The 21,023-nt window shown below is 38.3% G+C and overlaps 1 protein-coding gene across 4 annotated transcripts in view; it reads right to left on the reverse strand.

The window, feature by feature from the left end:
- Positions 1–21,023, reverse strand: part of SUCLG2 (succinate-CoA ligase GDP-forming subunit beta) — a 929,415-nt gene that overhangs the window by 403,476 nt on the left and 504,916 nt on the right. Inside the window, exon 12 of one of the 4 annotated variants that reach the window (XM_084987033.1) lies at positions 14,852–14,898. The exons of 2 other annotated variants lie outside the window; for them this stretch is intronic. The gene's annotated coding sequence lies outside the window, so the exon portion shown is untranslated. Of the gene's footprint in view, positions 1–13,226; positions 14,899–21,023 lie in introns of those variants that run through there. One more of the 4 variants, XM_084987032.1, reaches the window with a different exon arrangement.

Consider the following 21,023-nt stretch of genomic DNA (forward strand, 5'->3'; position numbering starts at 1 on the left):
AATTATTTGGGAGGGAATTCTGAGAGCCACGATAGGCACTGGGGAGTAAGATAAAGAAGTAGGTGTTAATGATCAGGCTACTCTTGAGGGCAACCAGAGCTCATTCTTGCTGGAGACCCTGAGACTTGTGCAGAATGTGCCACAGAAATGCCCCACTGAAGGACAAGGGAGCTGGGTATGAATTCTGTCTACCCATGAACACCTCTCTGTCACTGCTTGAAGGACATTAACTTTCAGGCATTTCCAGCCATCCCTGGAGCAGGCTGAAGATGGCCTAAGGCAGAGAGAAGCAAAAGATGCTCTGTGGATGGGAGCTGTCTGCCAAGGACAGAGGCACTGACCACACTCTTTGGATTAAGATGGGGTGCAGGAGAAGTTAACGCTTTGGCTACTTCTCTTTTACAGGGGTTTTATGGCCAAAGTCCCTAGCTCTGTCTGCAGTCTCAACACTAAGGAGCCTTGTGAGTTGAGCCAGTTACTGAACCTCATCAAACTTCATTTTTCTCCTCTGGACTAGGGTTTTGTTAAGAAAAGTATGTGAAACTTAGAAACAGACAAAAAGAGCATTACATGTTCCTTCGGTGCAGTTCTGAGCTTGATTTTCTATTGACTGGGCTATTTTACCATTTTGGAGGGACAGAGGGAGTTTTAAAATCTTGTTTTAGCTGTGAAATTCCACTGTCTAAGTTGGCAGAGTTGCCATTTGTGAAATAGATGTCTGTGCAGGGAGTGGGACACAGACATGCCCACCTCCAAGCCTCTTAAAGCAAGTAGCGTGTTTGCCTTTCTTCTTCTCCTCCTCCCCCTCCCGCCTTCTTCCATCTCCTCCTCTTCTCCTTCTTCTCCTCCCCTTTCTTCCCCTCCTCTTCCTCCTCTTTCTTCTTCCTCCTCCCCTCCACCCTCTCCTCCCTCTCCTCCTCCTCTTTTTTTTTCTTCCTCCTCCTCCCCCTCCTCCTCCTCTTCTTCTTTCTTTTTAACACTGCACCAGCAGCATATGAAGTTCCCAGGCTAGGGGTTGAATCAGAGCTGCAGCTGCTGTGCCTACTCCACAACTTGCAGCAATGCCAGATCCTTAACCCACTGAGTGAGGCCAGGTATTGAACCCACATCCTCACAGAGACAACACTGGGTCCTTAACCTGCTAAGCCATGTGTTTTTCTGATGTTCTAAGTGCTCTTCTGAGTGATCCTTATGCCCCTTCTGGCTTTTTTTGCTTCCCAAATAGAATAGAAAACTGGAAACAAACAGAGACCACCCAAATGAAGAAGCAAAGGCTGTTTCTTCAGAACATGCTTCTAAAGGGAGTCTCCTACCATCACTTGAGTTTGGCGGAAACCAAAAGGCAGGCAAAAGAGTGGTAAAGTTTCATAGTGGAGAAAGGGAAGCCTTCAGATGTGCTCTGACTGGAAACTGTTGGCCTGGTGATGCTGAAGGCAGTCTAATGTGAAGGAAATAGGGCATGCCTACATGATTGTTTTGGGGAGCATGTTTGGCTTCCTCCTTTTGGTCCTAACTGGGAAGTGGAGGCAGATGTTAGAGAATCTGAGGAAATACTCTCACTTATGAAGTACTGACTATGTTGGACTGATTGCTATAGAAAATGTGGTTTGTCTTCTTATACCAGTTGCTGCAGACTTTGGATCAGAATTCTATTTTATATATAGTCCAGCATTGTCCATTTGTTTATTCAATCTCTTAAAACTGAGGCTTAAGCATATTAAATTGTTTGAGGATCCACATATAGTGGATAAGGTAAGACTCTGTATATTCTATGAAGTCCAGCTTTGGATTCGCTGTAAAAAGCTAAAGTTTCTTTGGTTAGGAAGTAATACAGAGTTCCAATGTTCAGACCAGCTACCAGCAAGTAGCAACCACCAAGGAGAACTTGGCCGAAATACTGGAGAGGGCAGCATGAGAAATTCAAGGCCTTCCACAAATTGAAACTTCAAAAAGGCAGTAAGAAAAACTGAGAGGGTGCTGGAAGTAGGCAAAAGTTGTGGTATTTATGTGACCTCAGCAATGCCAGGCTAGCAGAACCCATAAGAATAAAGGTTACAGCTACATTTATACTTGGATACTTGACACGGGATACGCCATGTTCCTTCCCGAAGAATGTGAAAACAGCCCTGCACATCAGAGCTTGGCTTCTTCCCTTATCTGAGAAGAGTGTTACAAGCAGAACTAAAGTAGCTATTGCCATGGGGATGGACTGAAAGACTCTCTGATCAGTCATCCCACTCCCATGAGTTTATCCCTAAACCAGGGATGGTAATGAAAGTAATCTAACATATATCTATAATTAATTTGTTACAATTCCCCTGCTGCTGGCAAATCATACTATTTTAGAAAAGTTCATAGAATTAATCTCCCAGAACAGAGATGAGATGGAAAGCCTGCAGAAATAAATGGATTTGTTTACTTCCAAACATGTGAGTTTTAAGAGCCAATTTTGGTGATAGTTCAGGGTTAATTTAGTGTTTCAAATTTGTCTTTTAGAAAACTGTATAAAAGCAAAGATCTTCCCTTCAGATTACAGGGGGACTAAAGTAAAAAAAAAATTTTTTTTTTTTCTTCTCAAATGGTTCCTATGCTCTAGTAAGGGAGTAAAAATTATATATATATTTTAAACATAAAGACAATATGTAGCTAAGATATGTTACAAAAATACATTCTTTATTCAATTGTATCTTGAGGATAAAGAGAATATCATGCATCCCTGGTACCAGATGTTACTTAAGTAGCTTAGGAAACAAAGACATGTTCATTACATTTAAAAGTGACCAAAATTTGGTCACACTGTGAAGTTAGATGGTCAGCTTATGCTGGCTTGTCTAAGACTTTCCTGGTTTAGCACTAAAATTCTTGTGTCCTAAGAAACTCCTGTAGTCTGGGGCAAACTGGGATGATTTGTCAGCCTACCTAAGATTTCAGAGGATTTTTTTTTTTTTAAGGGCTGTACCTGTGGCATATAGAAGTTCCCAGGACAGGGGTTGAAACTGTAGCTGAGGGCCTACGCCATAGCCACAGTAATGCCAGATTTGAGCTGTATCTGTGAGCTATGCTGCAGCTTGCAGCAACACTGGATCCTTAACCCACCCTGAATGAGACCAGGGATTGAACCACCATCCTCATGGATACCAGTTGGGTTCTTAACCCGCTGAGCCACAGTGGGAACTCCATATTTCAGAAGATTTGAGTTTAAACAGATTCAGTTTTGAAAAGTGAGGAATGGTATAATATGGAATTGAGTCAGGGCTACTCCTAGGCTATGTCCTTAAGAATAGAAAATAGGTTTCCAAGATATGGGATAGAAAAAAATTGACTAGAGATAGAGAAATTGGAGAGATTGCAAACTGCACAACATTCTCAGAAGTGGAAACATGAAAAAATCATTTAAGAGTAACTTCTCATTTAATGTCTATCTAGAAATCCAAGACAAGCCATGACTTAGATTCTATAACCCTCTTTTCTGCTTATTCCATCCCACTGCATTTGTTTATTTGTTTGTTTCTAAGAACACCTAAAGCATTGGATCTCCAAGTGTGTTGCCTTGGATCAGCAGCAATAGCATCACTTGGACATTTAGAAATGCAAATTCTCAGGTCTCAGAGTTACTGAAACTGAAACTCTGGGGAAGCAGCAGAAATCTTCATTTTGCCAAGCCCTCCAGGTGATTCTGATAAATGTTAAATGTTGAAAACCACGGACCAAGAAAGCAAGCCTTCCTGCGTAAAACATGACCATTTAATATAGCATATGGGGCAAACGGATGGGACTACTTTCTCAGTGTGCCTGTGATCAGGCATTTGGGGATCATATTTTTGGTACACTAGATGGAAATTAAATAGATGGCTACATCTACTTTCCCCACATACCTGTCACTCTTTCCCACTTATTAGATTGGCCAATCACCAGCAACCAGTAACAAGTAACCAGTAAGAGACTCTTCCCTGTTTCTAATGCTGGTCAGGATTCTAGTAAGCAAATGACTTCAAAATTCTCTTGCGCAGACAAACCATAAAAACGAAGGCAACCTAAATAATAGATATTAACCTCAACCTTATTACCAGAAACAGACATCCTAAATCCCAGGGCATCGTGGGAATGAATATAGGTCAAGGGACAGTGAAGAATGGACCAGGAGAACAGCTGAGTCATATCCTGGTTTTGAGTCATATCATATAGCATCACATCCTTTTCTGTTTCATCTAATAGATTCTCTGTTGTGTTTTAAAGAAAAGAGTTTGAGTTTCTCATCTTTTTCAGCAGCCAAAGAAAACTTGGCCCCAAGCATCTGAGAGGAGGCATCTTACTCATGAACAAAGCTCGATCTTGATCCCACTGACAACTAGAGGCCAAGGCAGGAGTCTGGGAGTGAGACCTCAATGACCAGAAGAGCAGTAGAATTGGGACACAGCTCAACAGGACTCTTAATTCCTCGTTTTAAGGACCTCAGCTTCATGGAGGAATAAATTATTTGAATGAACTAATTTATGATTGAGGATGGATGATGCCAATATGTGTAGAGGAGCTGTGTCAAAAAATACTTAGCTTTAAACTAAAAAATTTATATATTCCCACACTGAAGAGTATCTAGAAATATATGTACAATTCCAACAAGTTTACTAACTTCTTCCAGAGAGGATCAAGTTTATTTAGCACATGGCTTTGTGAAGATGTTTATATCTCAGCAACAAAATGGAAACTTTCCTCAATTTGAAGATGTATTTTGGGCTATTTGAAATCATGTGGCTATGAGCTAAATTAGACAAAGAATGTCTATCCTATTAGGAACAACTTCCAAATCATTTCTTTTCAAATCATCAAAACAATATTTTCAAAGTCTCAACAGAGCACGTGCATCTTCTATAGAGTATGCACAGAGTTTCATCATTCAGGCTAATTCAATTGTGAGATAACTGCTTCCATAACTCTTGCCTTTTCAAATTAAGGAGGCATAGTCATTGCCTTGGAGTGGCCCTAACATTGAAGACTTCATAGAAGGTCAAAGAGGTATGCAGGTGCAAAAATAAATCAATTTCCACAAAAGAGCTGAATTCTAAACTTAGGCTTGTGTTCAACATATGGTCTTCAGCTAGTATTTTTCTTACTTGGTGGTATTTTTAAATGAATGCAGTGTTGATAAAGAATATCTTTGGTAGAAATGTAGTTTTATTTCAAATAATACCTCTAGGATAGAGAAATTAATAAGCCTGTGGAACTCAAACACAACTTTACTTCAACCTTGTCTCCTTGAAATAAGCAAGAGAGCAACAGCCAGCAAATACTATGCTCTACAGAATTCCTCCTACAGACATTGCCAGGTGTGTATGCCTGCCTGGTATGGATTGGAGGGGCTCTAAGAACACTTTCTGCCTTCTCTTTACTGACTACATCTGTGGCTTTTTTTTTTTTTTTTTTTACTCTGTGTGTCTGTGTGTGTGCGCATGTCAGGGGGGTGGAGAGGGGAGGGGAGGGAAAGAAAGAGAAAGGAAGAGGGAGGCAGAGAGAGAAGAGCAGGAGAAGGAACTGGGGAGAAGCTCTCTAAAATCAGTTACTCTTTCCAAATGCAAAAATGCCTGGGAGGATTTTTACTTAAAGTAATCTAAAATAAAGTATGGTCAGCTTATTAGAGTTGACCTCCTTTCTGAGAGAGAGAGACCACAGTTAAGAAAGAAAAAGACCTCCATTAAAGGAGGGAGGAAAGGGGATCAAAATGCCAACTTCTTCATTTTGTTTGGGGTCTGAACTAACTAGGTACCTTCAACATAGCAGAAGCTGTGAGATGTTTTCACAAGGCAGTTTATGCAAGTAATATGACAACTACAATGCTGATGATTGGTGATGCAACTTTGATAGCATTAAATGTTTACTAAGCATGGATTATGTACCAGGAAATACACTGATTCATTGCTCATTTCAATCTTACAACTCTCCAAAACAGATTCTTATGGCTGCAACTGAAAGATCAGGAAACAGAGATTTAGAAGCAATAAATACACCACATACATGAGAAGTCCTTGGCAAAACTAAAAAATGACTTGGTGATTTGCATGAATGAAACTATACGCTCCACCTAAACGCCAAGACCTACCAGTCCCCTGAGCTGTGGATCCTGCTCAGGGAGAATGAACTGACTGGCTGAGGTGTTAAGAGAAAATTTCAAAGACCCACAGTTAACAGGAGCTGGTTTTCCTTTGAGTCAGAACATACCCCAAATTGGGGGGACGGTTTTTCCTCACATGGGGAGGCCTCTGTTCTCCTAAAAAATCCCAAACGACTCATAAAGCCCTTGATTCAATCCAGAGCTCAAGAGAGTTTGCTCTGTGCCTTTGGCCCTCTTCCAATAAGCTATTTACTGGTTCTTCAGATCTGACCTAATTTGGAAACAGGCAGCTCGGTTCCCTGGAATGGCTACCTCTGAGGTGGGCCTTCAGAAAGAGCTCCTTTTGCACCTCTCTCAGACAATCACAAAGCAAGGTCTCTTACTCACAGACATTCAGACAGCATTTTACCAAGGAGAGTAAAATGAATAGTTGAAGCAATGTCTGAAAACAGCTTAGGCAGAAAATTCAGATGGATGATCTGGCGTTCTCATTTTCCAAGTAACTGTCCAACTCTTGACTTTTTTATGTCTTGACAAAAAAAAAAAAAAAAAAAAATTGAATCCAAGGGGAGAGTTTCCACCTTCGGAAAAAATGTAAACAACACAGGGTGTTATGTCTCGGAAAAGAAATGTCAGTGCCCCAATCGAGAATCCTGACTATTGGGGGCCTGAATAAAGAGCATCCTCAATCCCAGCTGGCCATAGTCAGATGTATTTTCTTTAGATCTTTGAAGGAGAATCTCATTATTAGATGCAAGTGGCAAGCAGAAAATCCCTACGTTTCTTTTAACCCTGAGCTCTCCATCATTTGAGGGTTAGAGCCATCTGGGGATTCTTGGAGGTTGGGATGGAAGAGGTACAGAAAGGCTCCAATGCCTGGTTCAAGGTTGACACTCCTCCCTCTGAATGAACCCAATACTTTTCCCCACAAGCGTGCTGGGAAGAATAACTAATGAGCAATCATAAACCACCCAGACAACTTAGAGTGCAGCATAAGTGATGAATCCTATTTTTCTCTCGTGGCTTTCTTTCCATTTTATATAGAGCACTGAAAGCCTGTGTTTTTATATCTGCACTCTGTGGTGTGATCCCTGCAGCATTTTGCAGGTAACAAATGCCCCTCCTCAGCTAATGCACACATGGGGGCCCATAGGCCTGTGTTCTGTGGAGAATGCATTTATAGATGACGTGTGTGATTCCACCTCCTGTGGTAATGACCTTGTAACTTCTGAACATGTGAAGAATGAGCTAATGAGAATCAGGGCCCCAATATGTCTCTCTGCTCTGTAGAAATAGCCACTAAGCACAAGCAGATCCAGAACAGTTTTGAATTAGGTGTCTGTCACTGTCGGAGTCAAGGCCAAGGTTTCTCCAGAATCTATTTGGAGGGAAAGAGAACACTGCTTGGGGCTAACTACCTTGTTAAACAACAGGAGAGTCTCAGAATATCATATACACATAAATTCACTCAGTCTTCTGTGGAGGAAAGTTCAAAGTACGGTAAATGAGACCCAGAAGCCATTTGCTGGGGACTCGGTAAACAACCATCTGTGTAACCTCAGGGTTACAACCTTCACAGTGGGAAGGAAAGGTAATAGGGTCATTTTCCTGAGTAGCTGATTGTTAACAGGAGCCCCAACACGAATGGATGAATCAACCCTTTGTTTCAGTTTCCAGGAGTTTATTTCAAATTGGAAAGAGGCCATGGGAAGGATGAGGGTCCTTGAGTGTCTCTTCAATGCTATGGAACTCATTCCAGCTCTGTAGCAATTTATGAGGATTTTATTCAAGTCTATATCATTACTTTTGGTTTCAGTTTAGATATGTAAAGAATATGGGAAGCAACACTCTAGTTACGACAAGAAGAAAAACATGGGCAAGCTGAAAATCAGCGATTTTTGCTAGACCCATCAGAGTACCAAATTTGCAAGGTAAACTTCCGTTCTAAAATATGGAGAGACCAGGCCACTCAGAAGGGGCATAGCTGAGATTGACTTCTCTGGAGCAGAAGCTGCTGGAACCATAAACTAAGAACTTTTCAATGGAAAGTGTGATGAGTTGCTGGAGGCTGGGTGTAGACTAGAGTGAGAGCAAGAAACTCCTGGGCACCACAGTCTTGGAGGGCTCAAATACTGTATTGAATTTTATATCTAGAGATTTACCAAGCCCTCACAGTGAAGAACTAAAAAAGATATCCTTCTGACACTGGAAGGGGTAGAGGAAGAGTCATCTTTGTGAAATATGCCCAGAGCCTTCCACATAACAAACAAAGGCCTGCAATCCACAGGAAAAGATTGGTCAGAGTTTTATTCCAGCTGGGATATGGGCCTTTTTTGTCAAGCCTCTTCAGCTGTCCTGTCTCCCCTAAAGAGGAAATATAAAGTCAACACTGGTCAGGGTTTAAAGAAACAAAATGGAAACATTTCAGCCAGGGAAGAAATAGGAGGCTGGAGGCAAAAAGCTGTGGCACAGGAGAAACAGTAGTGGGAGCCACAGCCAAGTGGCAGCCCGGTGAAATTTATTGGAAAGTTACAGAATTTTTGCCCTCCCCACACCAGACCACCACAGTAACAAAGCTCTAGAGTAATAGTTATGGATTATGATTCAAGGTTGTGAGACAAGGATTTTTTTCTCTGAGTAGGAGAACTTCGAGAAGCCCAAGGTCAAGAGAGGTGACTCAGATAAGGACATAGAGGAATTTGGAAGTTTCTGGCATCGATAAGTACATCAAACTTTAAACATAGCCTAATTCCTGGCCAGAGGAACATACATCGTTATACATTAAAGGCTAATTTACATCAGTTCTCACTACCTGATACCACAGGTCCAGCTTTCAACAAGACTTATAAGGCATTTCAGAAGGCAAACCAAACAAATAAAAAAGAAACCAAAAAGGTCACAGTCTGAAGAGACAAATGAAGACTTAGAACCAGACTCACATCTGACATACATGTTGGAATTATCAAACAGGAATATAAAATAACTAGGATTAAAATGTTAAGGGTACTAACGGAAAAGGAGACAATATGCAACGGCATATGTGTAATATAAGAAAAGAGATGGAAACTCTAGGAAAGAACCAAAAGGAAAGTTAGAAATCAAAACCACTGTAATTAAAATGAAAAATGTCTTTCAGGAGTTTACAAAAAATTCAGTAACAATGAAGATAGGTCAAGAGAATATTCCTAAATAGAGAGAGAGACTGAAAGAGAGATAGAGAAAGTGAGAAAAGAAGAAAACATACCATCTAGCAAGTATGGGGCAATGGCAAAAGTTGTAACACCAGAGGGTGTTTGTAATGCCAGAAGGGGAAAAAAAAGAGACAATGGAGAAGAAGAAATACTTGATGTTCTAATGGTTGAGAACTTTTCAAAATTAAAGACAGATACAAAATTATAGATCCAAGAAGCTCAGAGGTCACAAAGCAATATTGAAATAAAAAATAAATAAGAAACAGACCAAATTCCATACAAAATCCACAGCGAGGCAGATCATATTTAATGAATATGAATATTGGATGCAGAAATTTAAAGACAAAGATAAAATCCTAAAAGAAGCCAGGATTTTTTTTAAAAAAAGAACCGCACAAAGAGGAACAAGGATGAGAATTACAGTAGAATTCTCAGCAGAAATCATGAGAACAAGAAGAGGATGGGGTGGAATTCTTAAAGCATTTGTTATGGGCTGAATATGTTTCCCAAAAATTCTTATGTTGAAGGCCACCAGTGAGGCTGTATTTGGAGATGGGGCCTCCAAGGAAGAAGTTAAGGTTAAATGAGGTCAGAGTGAGGCCCTGAGGTCCTGTAAGAAGAGACAACAGATCACTTCACTCACTCACATTCACTTGCTTTCTTTCATTCCCCTTCCCTCTCTCTCTGCCTCTCCCTCTCTCTCCCTTTGTTCATGTGTATGCCCCTAGGAAAGGCCATGAGGACATAAAGAGAAGGTGGCCATCTGAAAACCAGGAAAAGAACTCTCACCAAAAAGTGAATTGACCAGAATCCTGTTCTTAGGGTTCTAACATCCAGAGCTGTGAGAAAATTAATTTCTGTTGTTCAACCCATGAGATCTATGGTATTTTGTTAAGGCAGTCAGAGCATACTAAGACAGTGTTGACATTAAATAGACGCCAGTCTATGGAGTTCCCATTATGGTTCAGCAGTAACAATTCATCTAGTATCTATGAGGACATAGGTTCGATCCCTGGCCCTTCTCAGTGGGTTAAGGATCTGGCATTGCCATGGGCTGTGGTGTAGGTCACAGGCACAGCTTGGATCCTACATAGCTGTGGCTGTGATGTAGGTTGGGAGCTGCAGCTCCAATTCGACCCCTTGCCTGGGAACCTCCATATGCCATTGGTGCAGTCCTAAAAAGCAAACAAACCAAAAACCCCATCAGTCTAGAATTCTATATCTAGTGAAATCATCTCTCATAAGTGAAGGAGAAATGCTTTATCAGACAAATCTAAGGGAATTCACTAAATGGTGTGTCCCTGCAGGCAATGTCAAAAAAAGTTCTTCAGGTAGAGGAAAAATGATATAGGTCAGAAAACTGTAACTACATAAAATAAGGAATAGCATTAAAGAAGGAATAAATTAAGGCAAAATAAAATATATTTGTTTTTAATTTGATAGAAAAGATACCTGTGAGTTTAAAGTAATATAGCAATGATGTATTGGGTGATTATAATAGATGGATATGTGAAATGATTGATAGCAATGTCACAAGAGAAGGGAGAGAGAGATTGGCAATATTCTGTTATTATGTATTTGTACTACATGCAATGTGGTTTAGTGTTATTTGAAAATGGACTTATATTCACTAAAAATCTATATTGTAAATGTAAGTTAACCATTAAAAAATTTAAAAAGAAGTATTTTTCATATTTCCAAGAAAGGTGGTAAAGTTGAATCATAAAAATATTTAATTAAATCCAGAGAAAGCAGGAAAATAGGAGGGAAAAAATAAATGCAATGAATAGAAAACGGAGACATGATAGATATTAATCCAACCACAGCCAGAATTGCTTTAAGTCTAAATGGTCCATAAACACCAATTAAAAGTAGGAACTGTCTTGGAGTTCTGGTTGCAACTCAGTGGGTTACAAACATGACCAGAATTCATCAGGATGCGAGTTTGATCCTTGGCCTTGCTCAGTGGGTTAAGGATCAGGTGTTTCTGTGGCTGTGGCATAGGCAGGCAGCTGCAGCTCCCATTTGACCCCTAGCCTTGGAATTTTCATATGCTACAGATGTGGCCCTAAAGACCAAAAAACAAACAAACAAACAAACAAACAAAAAACAAACAAACCAAAACAGGGACTGTCCTGTTAGGAGAATAATCCTAAAAGTTCTCATCACAAGTTCTCATGACATTGCTATTAATGTTTTTTTTATTCCTTTTCTTTTTCTCTTTTTCTTTTATCTATATGACATGATGGATGTTCACTAAACCTGATTTTTTCCACAATATGTGTAAATCAAATGCTATATACTTTAAACTTATAAAGTGATGTATGGCAATTATTTATTAATAAAACTGGGGTGGAAAACCCAGAGATTGTGGCAGTAGATATAAAAACACATTGCAAGTATATGCTGTTAATTAGACACCAATTTTACATCTAAAAACTCACATTAAAAGAAAAGGATGGAGAAAGACATACCAAAGTAATACTAATCAAAAGAAAGTCATTGTGGCTAAATTAATTTCAGACAAGGCATACTTGAGAACAAGAATAATTATCAGAGATAAAGACAGGTGTTACATAATTATAAAAGGGACAATTCTCCAGGAAGACATGACAATATTAAATGTATATGCACCTACGAAGAGATCATTAAAATATATGGGACAAAGCCTCAAAAGAACTCTAGGGAAAAACAGATAAATCACAATTACAGTTAGAGACTCTAAAACCTCTGTCTGTAAGTGACCGACCAAATAGGCAGAAAATCATGAGGATACAATCTCAACAACACCATCAATAAACTTGGCCTAATTGGTATTTATAGAATAATCCTTCCAACAACAGCAGAATGGACATCCTTCTCAAGCACACATGGAGCACTGACCAAGACCAGCTATATTTTGGGGCATAAAACACATCTTCACAAATTTAAAACAATAGAATTTATACAAAATATTTTCTCATATACCAATGGAATTAAACTAGGAATCAATAACAAGAAGATATATGAAAAATTCCTGAATATCTGAAAATTAAACACATTTTAATTTATATTTTTATTTTTTATTGAGGAAGCATTGATTTATAACATTATTTAAATTGCATGTGTACATTATCTTTCTACTTTTGTAGAGCCTATAACATGCTCACCACCATATCCCCAGCCCTTCCCCTCTGATAAACACTAGTCTATTACTTGTATCTGTGTGTCTTAAGCAACACATTTTAAAATCAATGATAGGTCACTCAAGAGAAATCTTAAAAGCTTGGGGTTAATAAATGAAGACTATTGCCTTTGGAATGGATTAGCAATGAGATCTTTCTGTGTAGCATTGGGAACTATGTCTGGTCACTTATAATGGAGCATAATAATGTGAGAAAAAAGAATGTATACATGTATGTGTAACTGGGTCACCATGCTGTACAGGAGAAAATTGACAGAACACTGTAAACCTGCTATAATAGAAAAAAATAAAAATCATTATATAAAAAAACTATTTTGAAGTGAAAGAAAATTAAAATAAAAATTATCAAAACATGCGGGATACAGTGAAAGTAGTTCTAGAGGGATATTTCTAGCATTAAATGCATGTACTAGAAAAGGAGACTCTATATCTACAACCTAAAGTTCAGCCAAAGAAAACTAGAGAAAGAAGTGCAGTTTAAATCTAAAGAAAGTAGAAGAGAAGAAATAATAAAAATTAGAGCAATAATCAATGAGAGTGAAAACACAAAACAACAGAGAAAAATCAATGAAATTAAAAGCTAGTTCTTTGAAAAAAATCAATAAAATTGATAAATCTCTATCCAGGCTAACTAAGAAAAAGGAGGAGATAAGACACAAATTACAACATCAGAGATGAGAAAAGATATATCACTCTTGACCTCCTGGACATTTACAAGGTAATAAAGAAATGCAGTGAACAAATCTATGACCACAAATTTATTAACTTAGATGAGACAGACCAATTTCTTAAAAGATACAAACTACCAAAATGTACACAGACAAATAGATAACCAGAATACTATTAATAATACTTATCTATTAAATAATTTGAATAATTAATAGCCTTCTAAAAAAAGAAAGCTAGACTCAGATGAGTTTACTAGTAAATTCTATCAAACATTTAATGTAAAAAACACCAATTCTCTACAATCTCTTCCAGAAAACAGAGGCAGAGGGAATGCTTTTGAGATATTTTGAGTCTAGCATTGCCCTAATACCAAACCCAGGTAAAGACATTAACTAAGAAAGGCAAATTACAGACCAATATCACTAAAAATACTGAGATGTAAAATCCTCAACAAAATAAATTCAATACATACTTATAAATACATATAGGTACAAAAACATACTATAAAATCATAAAGTTGCATTTATTCCAGATATGCAAAGGTAGTTCAACATTCAAAGTCAATCAATCTAACCCATTATATCAACACACTAAAGAGGAAAAATCCTATGATCATATCAACTGAGCTGAAAAAGCATGTGACAAAATGGAACATCAAATCATCATAAAATAACTCTTAGCAAACTAGTTTTAAAGAGGAACTTCAACTTAATCAGTAACATTTTCAGAAAAGCTAATACTTAATAGAGATTGTACATATTACCTCCAAGATTAGCAACAAAGCAAGGATGTCCTCTCCCACTCCTATCTAACATCACACTAGAAGTCCTACCTAGTTCAATAAGAAATAAAATGTGTACAGACTGGAAAGGAAAAAATAAAGTTTGTCTATATGTAAAGAAGGCATGATTATCTACAGATAATCTGAAGGAATCAACAAAAATTAATGGAACTAATGAGCAAGTATGGTAAGGTTACATGACAAAATGTCAACACAAAATCAATTGTTGCCTTATATACCTGTAAGGAACACTTGGAATTTGAAAATTTTAAAATACCACTCACAATTTTATAAAAATTCACGCGCACACACTCAAAGAGAAATATTTAAATATAAATTTAAGAAGATATTTACAAGATCTAAATGCAAAATACTACAAAATTCTGATGAAAGAAATTAGAGAAGACATAAATAAGTAGAGAGGTATTTCATGTTCTTGGAGTGTAAGATTTAGTATTAATAAAAGGGTAAGACTTCCCAACTTGATCTATACATTCAACATAATTTCAAACAAAATCCAAGCAAGAAATTCTGTATATACTAACAAAATGATTTTAAAGCTTATATGAAAAAGGAAGAGATCTAGAATAGTTGAAACAATAGTGAAAAAGAACAAAATTGGAAGATTCGCAATCTAAGACTTATTAAAGAAGTTAAAGAAATCAATACAACGTAATAGTCTTAAAAAAGTAGACACAGATCAGGGAAACATAAATAGGCCTACACAAATATAATCAATTGATCTTTGACAAAGTCACAAAAGTAATTTAATGGAGAAAAAACCCAGCATGGTGATTAGTCTTTAGATACAACAATAGAACACCATACATGGAAGAAAAAGTGATCAATTAACTTTATTAAAATTAAGAACCTCTGTTCTGAAAGAGAAACTGTTAATAGATTGAAAACACAAGCCATACCTTAGGAGATAATATTTGAAAATGCATATCTGATGTTGGAGTTATATCTGCAATACATAAAATATGTATTAAAACTCAACAATAAGAAACAAGCAATTCAAAGAAAAAATAGGCAAATGATCTGAACAGGTACCTCACCAAGAAAGATATACAAACTTCAAATAAACATATGAAAATATGTAAAATATCATTTGTCATCAGGGAAATACAAATTAAAACGACAATGAGATACCACTACCTACCTACTAGAATGACTTAAAAAAATCAACAATATCAATTCTGCTGGCAAGGATGCAGAGCAATAGAAAATCTAATTTATTGCTAAGGTGAATGCAAGACAGTATAGTCATTTTGGAAGAGATTGGCAGTTTCTTACAAAGCTAAAATAGACTTACTATGTGATCCAACAATCTTGCTTATAGGTATTTACCAAACAAATATGAAACTCATGTCCACGAAAAAACCCAGCATGTGTGAATGTTTTTAGATGCTTTATTTCTAATCACCACGAACAGACAGTGACCAAGATTTCCTTCAATAGGTGAATGGATAAACAAACTGTTACATCCACATAATGGAATACTGTTCAGTAAAAATGAACGCGTTCTTACGTCACTAACAGTTGGAGAGAATTAGGCAGGGGTAGAATTTTCTGTTTTAGAGCTGAGATGTCCTGTATGGAAGCCACTAGCCACTATAGTCATTCAATACTAAAAGATGGTTCATATGATTGAGGAACTGAATTTTTAATTTCATTCTCTTCTTTCTTCTTTCTTTCCCTTCCTTCCTTCCCTCCCTCCCGTCTTTTCTTCCTTCCTTTTCTTTCCCTTTCTTTCTCTTTTCTTTCTTTCTCCTTTTTTTCTTTCTTTCTTTCTTTCTTTCTTTCTTTCTTTCTTTCTTTCTTTCTTTCTTTCTTTCCTTCCTTCCTTTCTTTCTTTCCTTCCCTCTTTCTCTTCCTTCCTTTCTTTCTTTCCTTCCTTCCTTCCCTTCCTTCCTCTTTCTCTTCCTTCCTTCCTTTCTTTCTCTCTCTCTCTCTTTCTCTCTCTTTCTTTCTCTCTCTCTCTCTTTCTCTCTCTCTTTCTCTCTCTCTTTCTTTCTCTCTCTCTCTCTTTCTCTCTCTCTCTTTTTCTTTCTCTCTCTCTCTCTCTCTCTCTCTGTCTCTCTCTCTCTCTCTCTCTCTCTCTGTTTCTCTTTCTCTCTCTCTCTCTCTCTCCACAGCCACAACAATGCTGGATCCTTTAACCCACTGTGCCAGCCTGTGGATTGAATCCACACCTCCAGAGGAACCCAAGCCGCTGCTGCAGTCACTTTTTTTTTTTTTTTTTTTGGCTTCCCAGTGGCATATGGAGATCCTGGGCCAGGGATCAGATCTGAGCCACAACTATGACCTTAAAGCACAGCTGCAGCAATGCCAGATCCTTAACCCACTATGCCAGGCTGGGGATCAAACCTGTGTCGCAGCACTCCCAAGACACCCCCGATTCTATTGTGCCACAGCAGGAACTCCTACAGTAAGATTCTTAACCCACTGCACCACAGTGGGAACTCCGTAATTTAATTTTTAATTTAATCTAAATTAATTTAAATATTCACACATGTCTAGTGGAGCCATATTATATATAAAACATCAAATTCTGCTCTCAATCCTCCTTTCAAACCCCAAGTCTAGTGGCTTTCCCCCTTCTCTCACTATTCCTTATTATGAGGGTCAATTTAGTTTTTCTTCTTACTTGATGGTCTGTCACAGCAGAGGGTGGGGGTGTTGGGACATGGAGAGTGGGGATAAATAGAAAAGTTGACTGAACAAAGACACTTCCCTGTTTGTTTGTTTGTTTTTTATAGAGTGTCAGATACTGTTCTAAGCATTCTAGGAGGGTTATTTTACTTAATTCACATAAAATTCCTTCAAATAAGTACCGTTATCATTTCTACTTTTTACATGCAGCACCTGAACCACAGAGAGCCTTGCAATGGGCAAAGAGCTAGAACAGGACAGAACTGGGCCAAGTTCACATTGTAAACCACTGTGCCATAGTGTCCCCTGGTATCATCATATCTTTTTCCGCTGAGGGACTTGAGATGTCATTAGTTTCCTTCCAATGCTTGAGAGCTGGAAGCAGGTGCTTCTGGAATTTGGGGATTATTAATAAAAAAGAATGAAATAATGCCATTTGCAGCAACATGGTTTGACCTAGAGATGAACATACTAAGTGAGGTAAGTCAGACAAAGACAAATACCATATGATATCACTTATATGTAGACTCTAATAAAAATAGGATAAAAGAACTTATTTATAGAGCAGAAACAGACTCAACAGATCTCAAAATCAAACATATGGTTACCAAAGGGGAAATGTGTCAGGGGAGATTAATTAGCAAATTGGGATTAACCTATGTACACTACTATGTATAAAATAGATAACTAACAAAAACCTACCATATAGCACAGGGAAATCTACTCAATATTCTATAACAACCTATATGGGAAACAAATCTGAAAAAGAATGGATATATGTATAATTGATTCATTTTGCTATATACCTGAAACTAACACAACATGCTAACTCAAATATACGCCAATGAAATTAAAAAAATTATTGAGTGCCTTTGTTCAAATAAGCATGTCAATTCTCCGCCTTACATCAGGATCCTGAGGGAGTAGAGCGCGGAACAGCAAAGTGTTGATGTGCACTGGAGAAAAGTGAAGAAATCCAAGGGTTGCAAATATTTTCAATGACCATGTCATTTTCTAGGTCAAAAACCTTCAGTGGTTCTGAGTAGTCTCTGCATCAAATGGAAACTCCCAGCCTGAAATCTGTGTCCAACTTACCACTGTGACTTCATCTTCCACTCCTTGGGTGCCTAAACCCTTTGTTTCACATGTTTCTATTACCCACTAGTCTCTGAGTTATTCTTATACCTGTCTCCCTGCCTTCTTAACTTGTGATTGAAGCATCTTTCCCACTAGGACATAGGGTGTTCACTCTTTATTCATCTTTCCAATCCTCCCTCTCCCTTAAGCCTGGACAGAAGATACCAACCTAGTAGAGTGTGAGTGATCTCCTTTCTATCTCACCGGTACTGAGCTGGCTTATATCCACTTTACCCAGACCACCACAGTCCCTTAACTGCTTCTTCCCTATAATACAGCTTCAAAAATTCTTCCCATAGCTTCTAGCTTGATTTTCTTAGCAAAGCTTAGCAGCTCAAGTTTTTTATACTTTCCCTGCTACATGGTAATAGCAATGTTTCGTGACTTTCTTGATCCATGGTCTTCTTGCCTTTTCCCAAGCAAACTGGGTACTTCTTTCCCCGAGACTTTGTAAGCACTGGCCTGTAAAATGCCTGGGATTCTCCGACTCCAGGTGTTTTCAGTGGCTGGCTCCTGCACTGCAGGAAAGTTTGTGCTCAAATGTCTCCCTCTTAGAGAGGCCTCCCATGAGCAGCCTATTTAATCTAGCTCCTCGTTAGTCCATTTTCCCTTACTTTGCTTTATTTTCCTTTGAAGCATTTATCATTACCTAACATTATATAGCTATTTTGTTTGTAATTGCTTATTAGAATGTAATTTAGCCCATTATTATTTATTTTATTCACTACTGTCCCAAGCACCTAGAAACATGTCTAGGCACCCAATAAACATTTGTGCTTTTTTTTGTTTGTTTGTTTTTGTCTTTTTGCCTTTTCTACGGCCACTCCCGTGGCATATGGAAGTTCCCAGGCTATGGGTCTAATCAGAGCTGTAGCCGTCGGCCTATGCCAGAGCCACAGCAACGTAGGATCCGAGCCGCGTCTGCAACCTATACTACAGCTCACGGCAACGCTGGATCCTTAACCCACTGAGCAAGGCCAGGGATTGAACCCACAACCTCATGGTTCCTAGTCGGATTCGTTAATCACTGAGCCACGACGGGAACTGCCCCAATAAACATTTGTTAAATGAATGGAAAAATGTGAAAAAGAAACGAGAATAGTTTTATTAATCTAACAGCACAGTTATAAGAGACAGAATCTTAGGATGGCAAAAATTTATTTGTAAGTAGAAACAACATATATACTTTATGAGTGTTGTTTCTATGGAGTTGTATTTCCCAAAATGTGCTCTATTCATTGTGCAAAATATCATGCAGACAAAAAAGATTAGTAAATGTTGCATTCTGTATCCATTTCATGGGGATTCACTCTGCACCCTACCCATATGAAGGTTCTGAGCAGTCCTGCAGTAAGTGAACTGGATTAGTTTACTTAAAAAATATCTTAAACGTATATCAGAACAGAATCCCTTCTGCTAAGAGCCCCTTAGTTGGGATAGTCACCTGACATGCAATAATTGCACCCCACTTTCTTCTGATACAGACTCTGTGTATCCTGGGACAGGAGTAGGCAGGCTTGTGACCCATGCTGGACCTATCTTAGTGGCTCAGGATTTGTACAGAGAGTAGACACATGAACCAAGCCTGGCCAATCAGGACATCCATGAGAATTAAAGGCTGAAACTGGGAGACAGACTTCACCTGTCTCTTAATTCATGGATCTAATGTTTTAACTTTTAAGCAGCCTGTTCTATTCTGTTAGCTATATGAAAAATCCTGTGTATGGCAGGAGAGAAGACAATTCAAAGACAAATCTATGTGTGAGATGTAGGGAAAGAGAGGAGGACAGAGCAGATACTAACCATAGGTCATTTATGCCTTTAAATCCACTCATCCCTGAAGGAAGGGATGTTTCTTATGTTTTGCTATATAAGAAAATGTATCCCCTAACCCCCAGCCTTTTTTGACTGGTTCACTAATACACATCCAACACCATTTTTTTTTTTTTTTTGGCTGAATATGCTTTGGGAAATCCTGCCCTGTGGCAACCTCGGCAATAAACCTGAGCTGTTGACCAATGTACTCAAAGTTAAAGGACAACAAATAACCAACTAATGAACCAGAACAAATGACACCCTTGTTTCTGAATAATATACAGATCTTATAAACATAGATCTACTTCCTGAATGAAAACCGCATAGACTCTTAGCTTCAAGTTGGAGCACGTTGTTCAGACATGCATGATATTGTGCAAAGATCAGAGCAAGCATTACGCACATTTTGTAGTACACAATTCCTAGGGATGGCAAGGTGATGTCATAGGATGGGGTGGGTGCTGTTTACAGCAGTCTCTGGAGTCATTTTAGTCTGGCAAACCTGGCTATGCGGCTTCTCCATACCTCTGTTATCTTCTACCCTGGAAAGCAAGACACTTGCCTAACACCTCTTCATGTCCTCCAACAGTGCCTCACCCAGAGAGGGAGTTTAATTCATGTTTGTGGATTGAATGAAACTCAGACTGAGTCCTGTTCCTTATTAACGTGGTTATAGTCCAGGCTGACTTAAGGAATTCTTAATAAAATTTATTTTCAGCACATTACTTCATGAATGCTATCCTTGTAGATTCATATATATTCAGTGGACGCTTTTGAGAAATCTAAAAATACCGTCCCTTGGCGTTGGCCCTAGAACAGTGTGCTGCCTTGACATAGCCATAACAGTCCCACCATATGGGAGGAAACCTGGGTACTTTCAAACACACTCTTCTTTTAGGATCAAGTCTGCTGTCGTCGCTCGGGCTTGCAGCCTCCTGAACCTCTTTATTTAGGTTCCAAGTTCCACAGCTATTATTTCATAGGTAGAGGGATTTTTAAACAGCTTGTAGTTTTGGCTTTTCACCACTAGAGTTCAATCTTGCTCTTATCTAGACTGCCACAGCTGAAAAATAAAACAGCAACCCCCAACACAAAACATACAAAAAATTCCCAAAGTGCTTTCTCTAATTCAAATCCTGACCTTTGGCTTCTGAGAGCTGACTTTATTAATGTGCCTTTTCTTTATGACACACTTAAGATTTCCTGGCTGGTATTGTCATCAAGTATAAAATTCTTGAATGCCTTTGTTACAAGTAAATTTTCAATGTTTGGTAAATAATTTCCTTTTTGATTCAGTTTGCTTATTTCTAAATACAATCTTCAGCTGTAATTACCTGGCTGACTTATGGGAGATTATGCTTCTGGTCAGTGGAACTTGGAGACTCATGGCAGGGGAATGAGAGCTACAGTAAACACAATTGCTCTTCTGGGTCTCAAAGTAATCATTCATTTTTAAAAGAATTTTTCAAAAATTTTTTTTTTATT

The sequence above is a fragment of the Sus scrofa genome, chromosome 13 (genome assembly GCF_054392235.1).
Source record: "Sus scrofa isolate SSC_HxYL_T2T_F1_AM1 chromosome 13, Sscrofa_HxYL_maternal_Yorkshire_Landrace_v2.0, whole genome shotgun sequence".
NCBI lineage: Eukaryota > Metazoa > Chordata > Mammalia > Artiodactyla > Suidae > Sus > Sus scrofa.